We start from the raw sequence: 16,957 nt of genomic DNA, 5'->3' as shown, positions 1-16,957 counted from the left end.
TGTTGTGATTGATTTTCTTGGTTTTGTTTGTTTGTTTGTTTTCCTTGTTTGAAAGTTAGAAACAACGATGAGGCACTTATCAACATGGGTGTTTCATCAACTCTAGTAAGCTCTGCTCAGTTTCATCTTTGCAAACGCTCTGGTCATGTCTTTCCCGGAAATGCAGCGGCAGGCATGAACACATGTTCATTTTCAGAAGCAAATGCGCCACACAGAGAGAAACCTAGAAATAACCCTATCGTTTTATTCGTACTTTTCCCATGATTATTGTTTTTAACAAACTAGTGTAAAAAGGTACAGTTTGGGACAACTATTCTAAAATCCATGGAATTGGGGCTAAAAAAAAATCCCTCTAAATTCACATATATAGATTTAGCAGGCTATACCTACGGAAGCATGTAAATTCCATCTGAGTTTTAGAAAACGCTTCTAGAACATCATTCTAGCCAGAAATGGGGGTTTCCTCTTCACGTGCCAAACATAAAAACAAAAAGATTCTGCTCTACCAGTTACGGATGTGCGTGTGTAACACATGGTGATCCGGGTGTCGCACTGAATCCTCTGTCTCCACTTTCTCCTCCGAGTTTGTGAGCTCAGTACTAAAAATGATGAAAGTGAAGTTGAAAACTAACCTCGTTAAAGAGATCACTTGTCTCTCACACCATCCCGGTGCTCTGTAACTTTTCCTGAGCCCAACAGAGAGACCGGGAATATGCTATTCCTGTCGCCAGCCAATGAGAAATAAAAATAACACTACATTAGAATTACTTTTTGTGAACAAGAGTCATTTCAGGATAGAAACTATCTCATCCTGGGCGTTCTTATCCTGACTTGCTCTGTCAGCCGTCATCACTGAGTGGAGAAAAGGGAGGGAAAATGTCCGTGGGTCTTTCAGGAAAAGCAGAGCTCTCCATATCACGCAGAACTGAAGCAGCGCTGGGCGAGCTCAGAGCTCAGTTCACCTGAAGAAGTCAACTGGGTGAGGCAGTAAACCAGGTAAACCAGCACAGCTAACACCAGTCTCGGCCTTTTATCCCCATTTTTACTAAGCAATGTGATGGTGTTACTCATTTGAGCTGTGCTCTATGCCTTCCCACTGGCAGTAAAAAGATAAAGAAATAAACAATATCATATACCAGAAGTTGGCAAAAGCTTTCTAGTGACACAGACTATAGATCCAAGTTAATAAAAAAATTTCATGTTAAAAGATCATTGTGTCACCGACAAAAATGCTGAATACTAAGTGGCGTGGGATATATCAGTGTTACACAGAAGAACAAAGTAACTGGAGAATGCCGCTTAGCTCTCACTTCCTTTTATTTTCGCACATTGTGCGCGTTTGGGTGGTACTTACATTCTGAACTGGAGCCCCAGGATCCGATAAAACATAGTGACAAGTGTTTTAAAATCATGACGCACATTTCTCTCGCTGCGCCCTTAAAACACTGAGCCCCACTGTAGTGTCGCCTCCAAGATAGAAAAGTTCACAAACGCACCTCTGTGTCCCTGTGTGCGGACAGCTTGCAGAGCCCTCCGCCTTGCTTTCTGGGGCAGTATCCGTAAAAGGCAGCAGGTAAGAGAATACCACAGTCTCTGCTCTAGCAGGGCATGTGACCATGTGAGCAAGATGGGCGACGGGGAGCATTAGAGTTTGGACCTTAACTGCTCTGCAAAGAGTCTGTGGGCTTGCCTCCCAGACTGTCTCTAACGGGATGCGGAGCAGCTTCAGTAAGGACGTTGGGACAGGCCCTGGAAGGGGACTGTGGTATGTCACCCTCATTCTCTCTTCCGTTGCCTGGGCATGAGGTTGTTGATTTTGTTCAACTGCCTTCCCCTGCTGGGTTGTGCTGTCTTGCCACAGGTCCAAAGGCAGCAATTTTGTACTTATGAGTTTATTGCCCTGGTGGTTGTTCCAGTGACAGAAACTGAATAACGCAAAAGAAGAATGTGGAAAAGAAAGAAGACAGAACAGAAAAGATTGCATATTCCTCCTCTTCAAAGAAGAGACCACCTGTTTGGTGTGATACTTTCATCTATTTAAAAAATAATGTCAGTAGGGGAATGGAGAAAACGGGACAGGGAGGATGTCCTGGATCGTTTTGTGTTAACTGGACACAAACTAGAGTTATCTGAAAAGAGGGAACCTCATCTGAGAAAATACCTTCATGAGATCCAACTGTAAGGCATTTTCTCAATTAGCCCAGGCCATGGTGGGTGTGGCCATCCCTGGACAGATGGTCCTGGTCTCTATAAGAAGGGAAGCCAGTAATCAGCGCCCCTCCATGGCCTCTGCATCCGCTCCTGCCTCCAGGTTCCTGCCCTGTCTGAGTTCCTGTCCTGACTCCCCTCAATGACGGACAGTGTTTTGTAAGCCAAACAACCACTTTCCTTCCCAACTTGCTTTTGAGCACAGTGTTTCATCACAGCAATAGCAACCCTAACTAAGACAGGGGATTTTACCATCCACATCTCCATGAAACAATTGTCGAATATATTAACATAAATCATAAAAACCTAAATCCATTTTTTGAGACAGCAAGAATTTACTGAAAGCTAAGATAAAAATGAAAATAAGAACATAAATTGACATCACTGCTTGGCTGTCTTACCTCCTACCTCTTTAGCCAAATAATTCATGCTTCTCTCAAAAACTGTTTCATATAGTTATTCCATGAAGACCAGAAGAGCCGTAGCCATGATTTCAGTTGTCTCTGGCTGACCTAAAAACCGTACACAAGGATTCAGAAGCTGCCGGAAAGGGTTCTCAGTGACAAAGTCGGGTTGAGCGAAAATTTTAAAGTAAAAAATCATAAAGTAATATTGGTTTATACACCAACTCGCAGATACCCCAGAGTCCATGCTAATATAAAAAAATGATTGAGGGAATATGAAAGAGACATGTCTCTGCGCAGAGGATTTTAAAACTATGTAGATGTTGCATGTGGAGAGTAGGCCCCTTATACTCCTTAACTGCAAGCTGCGCATTCTTCCCGAGGATCCACTGTGGAAAGGGGAAAGTGGCGATCCAGTACTGCAGCCTGACAAGTGACCAACAGTACCCAGCAGGCGACCAAGGTTAAGTTTAAGGGCAAAATCATGTGCATAACATACACTCTGGGGAGTGATGAGAACAGCATTTTAATCGCGAGGGCCTCCTCCAGACAGCCATGCAAACCCAACAGAATCAGACCGAAGCATCACCCTACAGCCGGGCATCCTGCAGTACATTTCATAGACTGCCAAGGTCGGCCATGGTCACGGAGGTCTGTGGCACCATCCAGAGACGCGACACCTTAAACGTAAGGTAAAAGATACCATTTTCTCCCGGAGACGATTACAAAGTTTATCTCCCTTTTGTAAATCACTTGCTGTGTGCTCACTGGGACTCAGAAAGTAAAATGAAACCAGATGAAAACTAAAGAAGCCCCAGAAACGTGAGAGCTGTAGTTAACAGTACAGTTAGTGATGGGTGCTGGCTCGTTAATCACAGAGTGTACCACTGTGAGATTTGATTATCAGGGAAAATCAGGTATGGATTGCGTGAGAATTGTATTGCTCCGGTTTGTCTATAAATCCCAATTTGTTCTAAAACAAAAGTAGGTTTTAACAAAAGCAGTGCAAATATTGCTCCATGGGGTTGCCACATTCCAGTCTAATAAACAGTGACCAGTCAGGACACTCCCTTGTTAAACACGAACAGTGGTGGGATCCCTCGCTCTGACATCCCTGTCAATCAAACTGTGTCTTTGGGAGCTTGTTGTCGATCTTGAAGTTCCCTACAGGAGACTTAACCAATGCTGGATGAATTCCAAGCACAGCTTTATCGGCAATAGCTGCACTCACTGCGTGCTCCATTCAGCGCGAGTCAGGAGCCTTGTCAGGAACTGCGTTTCCAAAATTATGTTGTCCCACTTCACAAGTTCAATTAAAAATTACTGCAGGAAGATACCATTTCCTCCCAGAGATGATTATGAAGTTTATCTTCCCTTTTCTAAATCACTTGCTGTGTACTCAAACAAGATGGCTTTTCCTTTTATAGTGGCTCCTGACTACCCACTGTGTAAGGAAAATAAACGGCAGCTTTATTATGAAGTCACATTGCTAAATCTGTGTTACCACCACCGTTGCTCTGGCAACAAACTGATGTCAGGAAAGTAATCAGCTGGCTGCAGGACAGAGAAGAAAGCCATGCCTTCTACTAGGCTACCTACCCACCCTTCCAGGAAATGCCTGTCTACACAGCAGTGAATCTTCTGGATCAGAGCGCTCACTAAGGGGAGATGGTACCACTCCCCACCCTTAGCATTGCAGCACTCAGGCAAAGAAGAAGTATTTTTCAGAATAAATGAGGTAGTTGCCACTCAAAGTTGCTATCTGCATTTCATAAGAAGCTATTTCATTGATAAAAGCCTGGCGACACTCTGTTTTGAATATTTTCATACTAGTCATTCCTGCATGCTAAATAACCTGTCGCGGGAGATGCTCTCCATGGGACAAGGGAAAAGGAACTACCCGACCATTCCTTCCAGGTAGCAGGATTGGCAGCCCACCTTGAGAAAGAAATAGGAAGACTCTACTGTGTCTAGCGTTTTTAGAAAAATCAAAGCTAAACAAATACAGCTACACACACACACACACACACACACCTATCGGGTAATTAATTTCAGTTTATAAGAGTGCACTTTGCATTTCACTCACTTGTTTAGCAAGGAAGAGGTTCAGGTGTGTGTGTGTTCAGAAATGATAAAGCGCTATTATTCCCTCAAACAAATCTTGAAATTTCTGCTAGTTTTTTCTTCATGGGCTATTTGAGTGCCCAAGTACACCAGCATTCATCCAGCGCTGACCCTTTCCCAAATGCTGTTGTGACCATGACAGAGACGGGCGCTGCTCTTTGAATGAACACGACGCCGACAGTAGACGTCAGGATGCATCAAACAGCGCCCTCTCAACGTTCGTGTTGGGCCAGAGCCCAGGATGTGACCTTATTTAAATATAAAGCGTTTCCAGGCTAGTAAAGTTCAGGAAAGGGTATATTACATTAAGGTGGTCCATAATCCTTTTATTGTCATCCTTGTGATAAGAAAAAACAGACACGGGAAAATATCACGTGACAGTAGGGGCAGAAATCTAACTTTTAAATCCAAGAATAGAAAGGACCATGAATGACCAGAAGCATCAAGAGATCCAAGAAAGGGACAATAAAGCCCGTCCACCAAAGCCGCCGAGAGGGCAAGGCCCTGAAAACATCTTGGTTTTGGCTTTCTGCGCATGTGGGTTCAGTTCCCATCTGGACCGGGCATGGCAGCTGTAGCCCCAGGGCCTCTTACACCTCTTCTGCCCGCTGCAAGCACTCGGCATGCAGCTGGTGCATACACACGCATGCTGGCAGATACTTACACACATAAAATAAAACTAATTTTTAAAATAGAATGGATTTAGATGAAATAAAACTTTTTAAAATACTGCCTCCCAGCTCCTATATATATCAAAATAGATACCATAGTAGAATAATTCTAAGGCACATACAGTGAAGAAGGGGCCAAGGGAGGAAATGGGACATGGTTCTCTTCTCTGCTATTTAGAAGCCTATACCACATATCACAATCCATTTATTTAACAGGATGGTTGACGATTCTGACGACAGGATAAAAGTTTTTCAGTGAGGTTTCCAGGCATGGCTAAAAAGCAATAAAACTAAAGATGTGTGAAATGAAATTATCAGTCACAGACCTGAGGAGTTTCCAAAGCGGGAGCAAGCAGCATCCTTCAGGCCTTTGTAATCCACCAGCACCTCCTGGGGTCCGCAGTCTTATAAAGCTGAACCGCACAGGGACAGCACTTTTACCTGTGAACATGCAGCTGCCCCAGCCTCTGCCCAGGCCTTCATTGAGCTAACCTGTCTCTTCTCCAAGGGGTGCTTGGAAGAACTGGAAATGGTAGGGATGATTCTCCTGTCAGACAAGCCCCAAGAAAGAGGTGGATGCTAACTGAGTAAATGCTTGGCTCACCCATCTACAGCAGTGCTTTATATTATTAAGGGGTCTGGACTAAGAAAAGAAAAGTGTCTCTCACCCAACTTTATAACTAGTACAACGTAAAAGGAAACCAAACTAACAACAAAAGACACCAGGAAATTGGGACTTCTTAGATAAACAGGTGGGTGAATCTGGGGTTTGCTTTCACTAGAATTGGGAAAATAATCAACAAGCTGTCCAGAAATGGAGATCAAAATAGACAAGGGTGGGGCAGGGAGGGGAAGAGTATCGGGCAGGGGGAGGGGGAGGAGAGGAGGCTTAAACAACAAGAAATAAGAAAGAAATAAAATAAAATCAAAAACATCAGGGAAATGCAAGCCAGCCAGGTTAGGACACAAGATGGCGAGGACCCAGCCCATGAGGAAACATGCAAGGGCAATGCGTACTTGGCGCAGCTTCCCGCTCAGTGACTCACAAGTGAATCCCACCCCACCTACTATCATCCCTCCTCTCCGGCGGAGACTTCAAAGAGTCATTTCTTCATTGATGATCTCCTCCTTTCCCACAGCAACGCAAAAGCAGCTTTGGTACTGTTACTACATTTTTCCAGACACTTTTTATTTCAGAAACTTTGTTTTCTGCAATGTGTGTGTCTACTTCCAAACACATGAATATTTAAATAGAATTATGAGTTCTGCAACCATCAAAATGAATAAAGGTAATCGTCTGTTTCAAAATCTTTATTATATAGCTTCCACTGACAGAACAGAAAAAACTTAGAGTACAGAGTACATGCTCAAGGCCCTGGGTTCAATCCCCAGCAAAATACAGAGTTTCCGTTTCGTTATGCGGTTTTCATACATGCAAGTACTTCACCCACCATTACTGTCTTGTCCTCCCTTCTTTTCGCCACCAACCTGCTCTCCTCCTCTCCCCATGTAGGCTTGCTTCTACATTCCTGTTATGTTTTTAAATCTGAACGCCACTGGAAAACACACTCTATTTGTCTTTCTGGACAAATTATTATTATTTTGCTTAATAGAGGGATCTCCAGTTCCATCCATTTTCTTGCAAGTGACATCATTTGCTCCTACTTTGTAAATGAATAAAACTCACTACTACATAATATTACACACAATAGGCATGACACGTTCCTTATCTATTAATCTGATCACAAACATCATGGCTACTCTGGATGGTACACAGCAAACATGGATGCACAGGTCCCTCTGTGCTGACCTAGGATGTGCTGACCTGGATGCCTAGGCTATACTCCCCAGGCCTGGGATAGCAGATCACAGCATCATACGCAGCTCTATTTTTACTTGTTTTTGTTTTATGAGGAACTTCCATATTGATTTCTGTAGCTGCCTAATTTACATTCCCACCAGCAGTATGTACAGGCTCCTATACATGTGTGAACGCTGGGCAGGCTCCTCGGACTACTGCCGTGCCCCAGAGCTCCGGTTCTAGCACACTGCTCAGTGCCCTGGAGCAGAGTAGCCCCCTCCCACTGTCTACATGAACTAACAACCCTCAGCACCCCTTAACTCATCATCGTGTGTTCTTATCCACAGGGAACCTTCCTGCCAATCAGTTCCTTCTTGAGGGATTGGCCCAACCATATGCAAAAGCCCAGAAGACAAGAACTTTACCATTTTTGCTTATTACCAAATGCCCAGGACTTAAAGCAGCATTACCTTCCATAGACTCAGGAGCCTTTGTAGGGAAACGAAGGATACTCCAGTCAGCATTGTGCGCTGGGGTTTCTCTGCAGTGTTTACCATATGAGGAAAGGCAATCAGACATCTAGACAGTTCCATTCCCAATCTCCCTAGAAATGCTTTGGGGTGGATGAAAGAATCAAGGATTGAGAGGGAAAGTATAGACTATCGAAGCAACAGACAGCCTCAGCAGTTTGAGTAAAGGCGACCACTTCTAAAGAGCAATGGACCAAAAGGACTGCACCTGGGGATGACCTTTCTGTCCTGGCCTTGAGGAATAACCTGCAGAAATTGTCCTGACTTGTCAGAGTCATTTCATTCTGACCAGCCTGTTAAAGCTGGGTCCCCCAATGAGAACACAACACAGAGCTTGGCTCTCATTTAAGTCACCAAGCAACCAGCAAGAATCAGCACACAAAACAGGAGGGTGTGCAAGGCACCTAGAAGATCCAAAGGTACAGTGAGAGGACAATAAAACCGGAATTCTAAATCATGGCTTTTTACCTTCACCTAAATCTATAGATACCCAACGGTAGCAAGGATAGCAACAGCAGGGTTTTAGGCTGACCTTCTATTTGCATTCCTTCGCTCTCTGACAAGGTACATCTGAAGACCAAAGTAAGTTGGCAAAGCTAAACTTCAGATAGGTATATGGGAGCAGCTATTTTGCAACCCTTTTTAAACCCCTGTGCAACAAAGTCCTGTCATTAGGAAAGTCAGCACACAGATGAGCGTGTACATGTATGTACATACACACAAGCTCAGCCAATGTCTGACTGGGACTCTCAGCTGACCACCAGTGATGCTCGGTGAATGGGTCCATGATCCTTCCTCCTAGCCCAAAGTGCATCCAGAGCTAAGCAAGCCTCAGTTAGACTTCACATCTCGCAAAAGGAAAGTTTAGGTGAACCACATTCTTGCTAATCCTCCCCTCTCCTGAGCCACCTCACCCATTCCTCAGCCCACACCACCTCCCCCTGTGCCCAGTCCACACCACCTCTTCCCACACAGCCCTTTTCTGAAGGGAGTAAATATTCACCCAATTCAGGTTCTGTTCCTACAAATTCAACATCAAAGAGTTCATTTCCAGGTGAGGCTTTTGACTTCAAATAAAAATAATGTAGCCCTCAAATAGATTAAATTGGAATAAACCTCGCCTTGAATAAAGGTCGTGTGAATTTAATTGATTTGGAGCGAGCTGGCAGAAGTAGAAATAGGCTGGATGGGAACACAGGACTGTTCCTATGTCAGTCGTCAGAGTGATTATCTGTCCCTGCTGTGACAGGTGCTGAGAAGAAAACAGGCACGCTGTATTCAGATGAGGGCTACCGGCGGCTAGGACAGTCTCTCCTTTGGCAGTGTTTCACATGTACAATTGATTGGTTTGCTTCTGTATAACCGTACAATACCAAACTAAATTATTGTATTGTTTGTTTATTTCATTTTTGATCTCCTAAGGTGGAGGTCTTGGCTCTGGATGTTGAAGGAAATAACGTTTACCAAGTTCAGCATCCTTCCAAGCTGACTCTGAGATGCTTCTGTGAAACCAGTCTTGAAGATTTGATGAATTTTAAGAGGACTCTTTCTCGTATTCTTCTATTACAACTTTCTATCGGTTATAGTCTCATAAGAACTTAATCTGTGCCCTGTACTTTATTAGCAAATTATATGGATAACTTTCCAATATTTGGGTGGGCCTCTCTTTGGTCAGTTGTTATTTTGGTTGCTGTTGCTGTCTGTTTATTTTAATTGACATATTTTAGTAATAACATTATAAAAGTCCACAATGATGATGTAGTATTTCTTTCTCTCTCTTGAGCCTATATTCTCTCGGGTGAATTATTTACTTGGCTTATACACTCCTTTCTCCTAAAGCAGTTAGATTTTAGATTTTTTATTCAGTTTTTTTATATATGCTGCCTTGATTAAAATTACACAAAAAGGGGATTATATATTTTTCTAGAAAACAGTATTTTTTCTTTGTTGATTGGAATAATAAAAACAACTTAATAAGTGTGATAAAAACATTTTTACAATATAGTGTTCATTATTTGATTCTTATAAATATAGTTACTATATTTTATTTTTCAGGTATCCACCAACTATATAGTTTTAGTCTATTTTTTTTACTATTTATTCTGTGCCTTTCCAATTATAACTACATATGAATTATTTTTCTATATATTCAACAATCATAAGCAGAACGACATGTGTTGCTTTGTCTCTTAAACACAAATTAGAGGCAACAACAAAGTTACTCCTGGAGTTCAGTAGAGCACACTACCTGGGCACAACAGAACTCCTTGTAGTTGCTGAGGGTCCGGCCGCACTTCCTAAATCGCTGTTATACCAAAGAGGAGCAGGCATGAGGACAAGGTGTGAGTAAGTCGCAGCTCCTAACCTCAGCCAAAGGAAGAACCACTCTTCAGGAGAAAAGCAGGTTTTTCCCTGTGTCCCATGAGACCAGGGTTAGGACCCATTGGGAAGAAGCTGTACCAGAAATAAAATCTCCCATGTTCAGAATTTCAAGGTCCCCATCAGGAAGTGAGTTCCCTGCCACTGGAGACACAGCAAAAGTTGGACCTAAGGATTATAAAGGTCAAAGGATTGGGAAGTTTGACCAGAAGAATTCAAGATTCCTTGCAAATGGAACAATGAAGACCAATTTTTTAAAAAACAAAAAACAAAAAGCTAAAGTCCTCTGAAGACTTATCGTGTGACAGCGAGTCACTTCGCGTGCATTACCACGGTTAACCCTGATCTCAACAGTAGGTAGGTATATTACAAGCTCTCCAGTTCTTCAAATGTTGTAATGGATCCGCCTGCAGATGGCGCTGTCGGCAGTTGTGAGCAGCCACATGGGCATGCTGGAAACTGACCTTGGGTCTTTATACAAACTACTTTTTAAAAAGACAGATACTTTTCATCCGATATATTCTGATTATAGTTTCCACCCCCCCAAAAAACCCCCGAGATCCTCCCTACTCTCCACCCACTCAAATCCACACCCTTTTTCTCTTATTAGAATACATATGGACATTAAAAAGTAATCATAAAAAAATAAAATAGAGTAAAAGTAAACAAACCAGAGTGGAGTGGAAGAAGAAGACGTGTCACAAACACATATACATGCAGACACACACATAGGAATTCCATAAAAACACAAAACCAAATATATATATATATATATATATATATATATATATATATATATATATATGAAAAAGGACAGCTAGAGAAAAGCAACTAAAACAAAACCCTGACAAAGCATTATGAAACAAAGACCTCAAACATGCCATTGAGTTCGTTGAGTTCGCTGAGCTCATTTTGGGTTGGCATCTGCTGCTGGGCTCCGGGCCTTCCCTTAACAGTGGTTTGATACCTGATGAGGTTGCGTTGGAGAAAATTAATTTTTAATTACTTTAAAAATCTTTTCAAAAGCAAAACCAGTCTAGAACTAAGGAAGAGCAAGGAAGTCAGGACCGCGAGGAGTTGGTCCACCCACTGAGACAGTGTGCCTGATCTAATGGTGCCAGAGCTCACCAAATCCATCTGGACCAGGACTGAACAGCATGTGATCAAACCGAACTCTCTAAATGTGGCTGCCAACGGGGGCAGACTGAGAAGCCATTGATAATGGCACTGGGACCTGTTTCTACTGCATGTACTGGCTTTTTGGGACCTGAGTCTATTTGGATGCACACCGTCCTTGGCCTGGATGGAGTGGGGAGGGCCTTGGACTTTTCACAGGGCAGGGTACCCTGCCCTCTCTTAAGGAGGGAGGAGGGGAGGAAGTGTAAATTTTTGAATGGGAAAAAAAATAAAAATAAAATATGGTGATTTGAACAGTGTCATTAAAATTTTTAAAAAATGAAATCTTAGTTTTTTTATTGTAGAAGTTGGAAATTATCCAAATGAAAATCCTTGGCTTAGGGTTATTGTTCTTGACAAAGTTCGGAGGACAATCTTAAAGTTACCTCTAACTTGCTGCTGGAGAATGTAAGCTAGGAAATCCTCCAAGGGAAGAAATCTGTGGCCATTTTGTGTAATTACTTTGCAGCCTTGGGTCCCTGTATTTGTTCTCTTTGATGAGCTAAAGTACATGGCAGACTTTTCTAGAATCATGCTCCCTTTGACATATTTTAAAGGGCAGGCTGTTTGCATTTTATGAATGTAATAGGTTACTTTCTTTCTTTTGACTCCTAAAAGGCCTCTTGTCTTTTAAAATTGAGATGGTTGCCTGAATTACTAAGTTGTCCTCACTTAGGACATAAATAAAGATAGCCAGAGAAGAGCACATTCACCTGACTTAGACTGCCAAGTCGGAAGTTTTGAATATTATAATTAAATTTATTATGCAAGATTTCGCTGTGATTTTATGTGGTTGACTTTAACCTCCCGGCATGGTGTCTTCTTTCCTCAACTCTCAAGTGGATGTATAAGAAGAATGTGCCTACTGTGTACATTTGTGCAGTGGGCCATTGCAATTGCTGGAGAGGGAAACAGAGTCTAGAAGAATTCTAGAAAGCAGGCCTGCAGGCCAACATCCATACTGCAAAGGAGCGTGCAGTGAATGACACATGTGACAACAGTCGATGAAGACTTTGATGTCCCTCACCTAAAGGTTACATCGACCCAGCATGCTTTGAGGGAGGAGCTCATAGGCAGGGAGAACATTAGAGACAGAGATGTGATGGACAGAAGGGGGCGCTAAAGGGAGAAAATGGTGAGAACAAACAGGAGTACATTAAGGGAAGTCAGCTATTCTTACTCATATGTAGAATGGGACAGAGCAAAACAGCAGAGACAAAATGTTCAGTGGAAAGTATCAGAATCGCGCAATGCACAGGACAGGGGCCTTGGCGGCCTTGATCTCTCCAACTGTCACACGCACTCCTCATCCACGCCGACCTGGGCCTTCTGCCATATCTTACCTTTATTCTGAACACGGCACCTGTTCTCGGAAGAACAAATGAAACTTCTCTGAGGGTTGATTTTCAGATCCCACTTTGAGCAGAGCCGCAGGAAAACATTATCACCTTCTTTTTCCTATTTTGAGAACCAGAATTTGAGCACATAAATCTTCCTAAGCTTTAGTTAGTTTAGTTATGCTTGTAAATTATTTGAATTCATGAGTGAATAAGGCTCATAAATCCTCAAGTGTCACACACCAAGGTCTTTATTTTAAATAGCCTTATATTTCAGGACAATGCCACAAAGAATTAGTGGCATTGACTCCTGCCTGTGTCCTTTAGGTTTGCCCCTAGAAATGGTGCTTGCTGTCTTCAAATCTCTGACTCCTGATAATTATTGAGCCCTGTGCCCTTTTCCATTGTCCAAATATTAAATATGTTCTTAGACATTAAAAAATAGAGAAAAAAATCATTCTATCTCCATAGGTTGAGAGAAACCACATTGTTAAAATGTCCTTCTACTCAAACAGATCTACAATTCAATACACCTCATCATAATAACAAGAAAATTTTTCACACAATTGGAGGGAAAATGAATATTTAAGAATTTTAGAAAAATGTACGTACTAGGAGAAACACTGAATGAACTTATCATGCTGTGTGTATGTGTGTGTAAAACAATAACAACTTTAAAAAGGTCATGAATGTGAGATGGAGTGGGGGATATGGGAGAATTAGAGTGAGAGAAAGTGGGGGTGAAAATGAGGCAAATATAGTAACTGACGAATGAAATTTTCATAAAAACTAATATATGTCCAACCAGAGAAGAGAACAAATAGCCCAAACCATCTAACCCATAGCAAAAATAACAAAAAAGAAAACATTAGACTACCTGCTTTAAAATATGTCACAAAACTGCACTTATCAAAACAGCATGGTTGGAGCTTGAGATGGCTCAGTCATTAAAAGCTATGCTCACAAACAAAAACTGATGACCACCCAATAGAGAGCCTGCTGGTAAAGCTGGTCATTTATAATCAACTCATACATGTGAAGGATGCTAAGAATGTGCACTTAACAAAAGGTAGATTTTTTTTTATAAGTGGCTCCATAAAAATTGAGTATCTCAACACAGAATAATAAAACTAGATGAAGACAGCATTAAAAAAAATAGGCTTTGGTACACTGTCATGGGTAATAAGATCCTAAAAAGCACGAGAAACAAAAGTAAAAATGGAGAAATGATCGCACAAAACCAACAAGCTTCTAGACAGCAGGGCAAGCAAGCCACAGGATCAAGAAAGAGACACCTACAGAACGAAAGGAAGCTTTGCAAGAGCTGCGTCTTCACCAAGGCTGGAAGAGCTCGATGAAATGACTCAATAGCAAAACAAAGAATCCAGTTAAAAGAGGCAGTGAGTCCAAACAGACACTTCCCAAAGAAAGGCATACAAATGACTGGCAAGAATGTGAAGCAAAATCAGTGCTTAGTATCAGCTGTAGCTAGCTGTGAACTCTGAAAGCTGCAACAATGAATAACCTAGCAAGTCACACCCATTGGAGCAATAGTGGCAGAAACACCATGGGAGTGACTTTCTGATTGAATTTAAGTCCCACACACAACTTAAAAACACACACACCTGGCACCATTCCCAGGCTAAGAACCTGTGACTAGACTGGCTGTAGCCCTGGGGGATTGCTACTACCCTGCTAACAGGTGCAGCGCTACACCTATTCCTCAAGACTTCATGTTGAACTCACAGACCAGTGCCTCTTGCAACCCTCATCTGAGGGCTGATCTTCGAAGTCGATGACTGTAGAACAATTTCAGCCATAAAAATTCAGTGAGATGCTGTTATTCTCGGTAACGTGGGTAGAAATGGGCATCACCATAGTAAGTGAAATAAGCCGAGCTCAGAAAGGCAAGTACTACACGATTTTACTCCTATACTAAGTCCAAACGATTTGAGTCATAGGAGTTGAGAGTAGAATGGTGGTTGCCAGGAACCAGGGGCAGCAGGGAAGAGGGAGGAAGAAAAGTTGGCAGAGTACACTCTCTCATATTCAAATATGAGAAAAAACTTTAGTGCTCTATAGCGAGGAACAGTGGCTATATGATTATTGTGGGTAAATTTTAAATCACATGCCCCCAAAAGAAAACAGTGAAAAGCAAAAAAAAATCTTCCCTGCTCAATTCTTTTGAAACTGCCCGGTGTCTAAAGAGCTGTGCTACCCCCTGACCCTTGGTAGTAGAATCTTCCCCAGGGAAGAGGTCTTTTTCAAAGGTTACTTCTCAGTGGAAACTCACAGCCCTCTAAGCCTGTCTCTTATTCCCTCTGACCAGAGCTTTCCAGCTTCAAGCATACAAAGAGAATGGATGACCCAGAAAGTTCTTTAAAAGAGTCAAGATTAGGTGCAATAACCATTTCAGTTTTGAAAAGCCCTGGAAGCTTGTCACTTTTGTTGAGATAGCTTTCGGTTGCAGATGCCGAGACTGCAGCTTGTCTTTCGCTACAGGCCCTCTGATGCCTTCTGCTGCTCTGTCACTCCTGGGGTCTTCCATCCACTACTGTATCCAAGGCCTTCATGTGGAGCACACAGAGACCAGGCCCTGGCATACCGCCTTCCAGGCCCATCACCTCCTGTTTGGCAAAGCCGGGGGTTTTTAGCATCATCTGTTTGTCTCTTCCCAGCAATGACTTGTTTTTTAAAACCTCCCTCTGTGGAAGAATCCGCCAACCAGCCCTGTGCTGCCAGTGTCTGAGCCACAAGGCTGTATTAGCTCAAGCTGCTCTTCCATGGATTCAAGGTGCACCATGCTCTGAGGATTAGCAGAAGTTAGTTTTATTTTATCTGCTTCCCTTGAAGTGGAGTCTTCAAGACCAACCATCCAGTTTAATAAAGTCACTCACAAACTAGAAGGTCCTAATGCTAATTGGGAAAAGAGCCAACAATAATTTGTCAAAATCTACTAAAAGAGATTCAATAATAGCCACATTCATAGAAAGAAATATCCCATTGCTTACCGGAGCTATCGAGAGCTCCACATGCCCATACACATCAAGGATATATAGAGTTAAAAGAAAAAGAAAAATATGCTAAAGCTTTTCTGCACCATGAAGTATAGAAAAGTGAAAAGCCAAAAATAGAGTTCCCAGGAGGAGAGTCATCCCCCCATAAAACTGACATAGAGGGAGAGTATCTGAGCCTTACAGTTCTGTGACCTTTCCAACCCCTCCCATTCATAACCCAGCAGACCAATCAGACTCTCCACACACACATTACAACCATCCATTCACCCAACCATTACCAGCCGGCCTCTCTCCATAGACTAGATTCTACGCAATACACGAGGTAGATACTGGTGAGAACTCCCAACACAAATCCCACCTATATAGAGATAACAGGAGGTTGTGATTTAAAGTCATAACTCATAAGTGTAAGGTTTAGTAGGAAGAGGAGACTGGGCAGAGACCCCAAGTGCTCCAAATACACAGGGCAGTGAAGGGAACGGCACTGGGAAGAAGACAAAGCATGAAGGAAACCCAAAAGGAAGCCTGCACCCACCTCCGAGTTTTGCGTTTCAGAGAGATTAAAAAGCATTCAAGATACTGAGTCCACAAGAGACTGAAAATCCTTTGATAGCAAATTAAAATGAACAAATCAATAAGAGATCAGACAAATGTCAAACACTGGGACATCACAGCTCGAGTTATTCAGGTCTGGGTTAGGTGAGCAGAGGTGAAGGCCATGGACCTCTGCCATGTGTCGCAGGTGACATGAAGCCTGCTCTGAACTGTAATACTCAAAAAGGAAGTGCCCTGCAGAAAGAGCAGATTGGAAACCGTCTACCCACCGACCAAGAAAAAGATAAGAAAAACTCTGAGTTGGAAACAGTATTGATAGCCTCTCAAAAAGAACTGTTTATGTAATCATTCTTCTGCATATGTCTGCGTGGGAGCGCAGCGATCCACACAAACAGGGCTTTGGGGAAGGGGCAGTGATGCCTGTGGAAACAAAGGCAAACCCCGTCCAGAGGAGCAGACCCTCCGGTCCCTTAGCCAGAAACGTACTCGTAATTTATAAAAATGAATAGAAACTCAAGATAATAGTCCATTGTGAGAATTAACAAAAAGCTGTAAGACATTTAAACTTTAGATATCAAATCTAACAGAAAAAATTAACATTCATGAGACACCCACAGAAATAAGAGCTATAACTGAATTTTGAAGAAGAGGCAAGACATATTGAAAATTATTTGATAGATTTGAAGAAGAACCGATTTGGAAAATGACTAAATGTCTTCTGTTGACTCTTTCAGATCTGTCCTGTCTACACTTCC

General features: G+C 42.4%; 1 protein-coding gene across 10 annotated transcripts in view; it reads right to left on the bottom strand.

The window, feature by feature from the left end:
• The window catches only part of Inpp4b (inositol polyphosphate-4-phosphatase type II B), a 757,204-nt gene that overhangs the window by 716,612 nt on the left and 23,635 nt on the right, over positions 1-16,957 (bottom strand). For 3 of the 10 annotated variants that reach the window (XM_075976561.1, XM_075976557.1, XM_075976567.1), the window contains exon 2: positions 12,637-12,751. The exons of the other annotated variants lie outside the window; for them this stretch is intronic. The gene's annotated coding sequence lies outside the window, so the exon portion shown is untranslated. The remainder of the gene's footprint in view (positions 1-12,636; positions 12,752-16,957) is intronic. 10 annotated transcript variants of the gene reach the window in all.

This window comes from Microtus pennsylvanicus, chromosome 6 (genome assembly GCF_037038515.1).
Source record: "Microtus pennsylvanicus isolate mMicPen1 chromosome 6, mMicPen1.hap1, whole genome shotgun sequence".
Taxonomy (NCBI): domain Eukaryota; kingdom Metazoa; phylum Chordata; class Mammalia; order Rodentia; family Cricetidae; genus Microtus; species Microtus pennsylvanicus.
The sequence above is the reverse complement of the archived record's forward strand: the minus strand, read 5'-3'. Positions and strand labels throughout refer to the sequence as shown.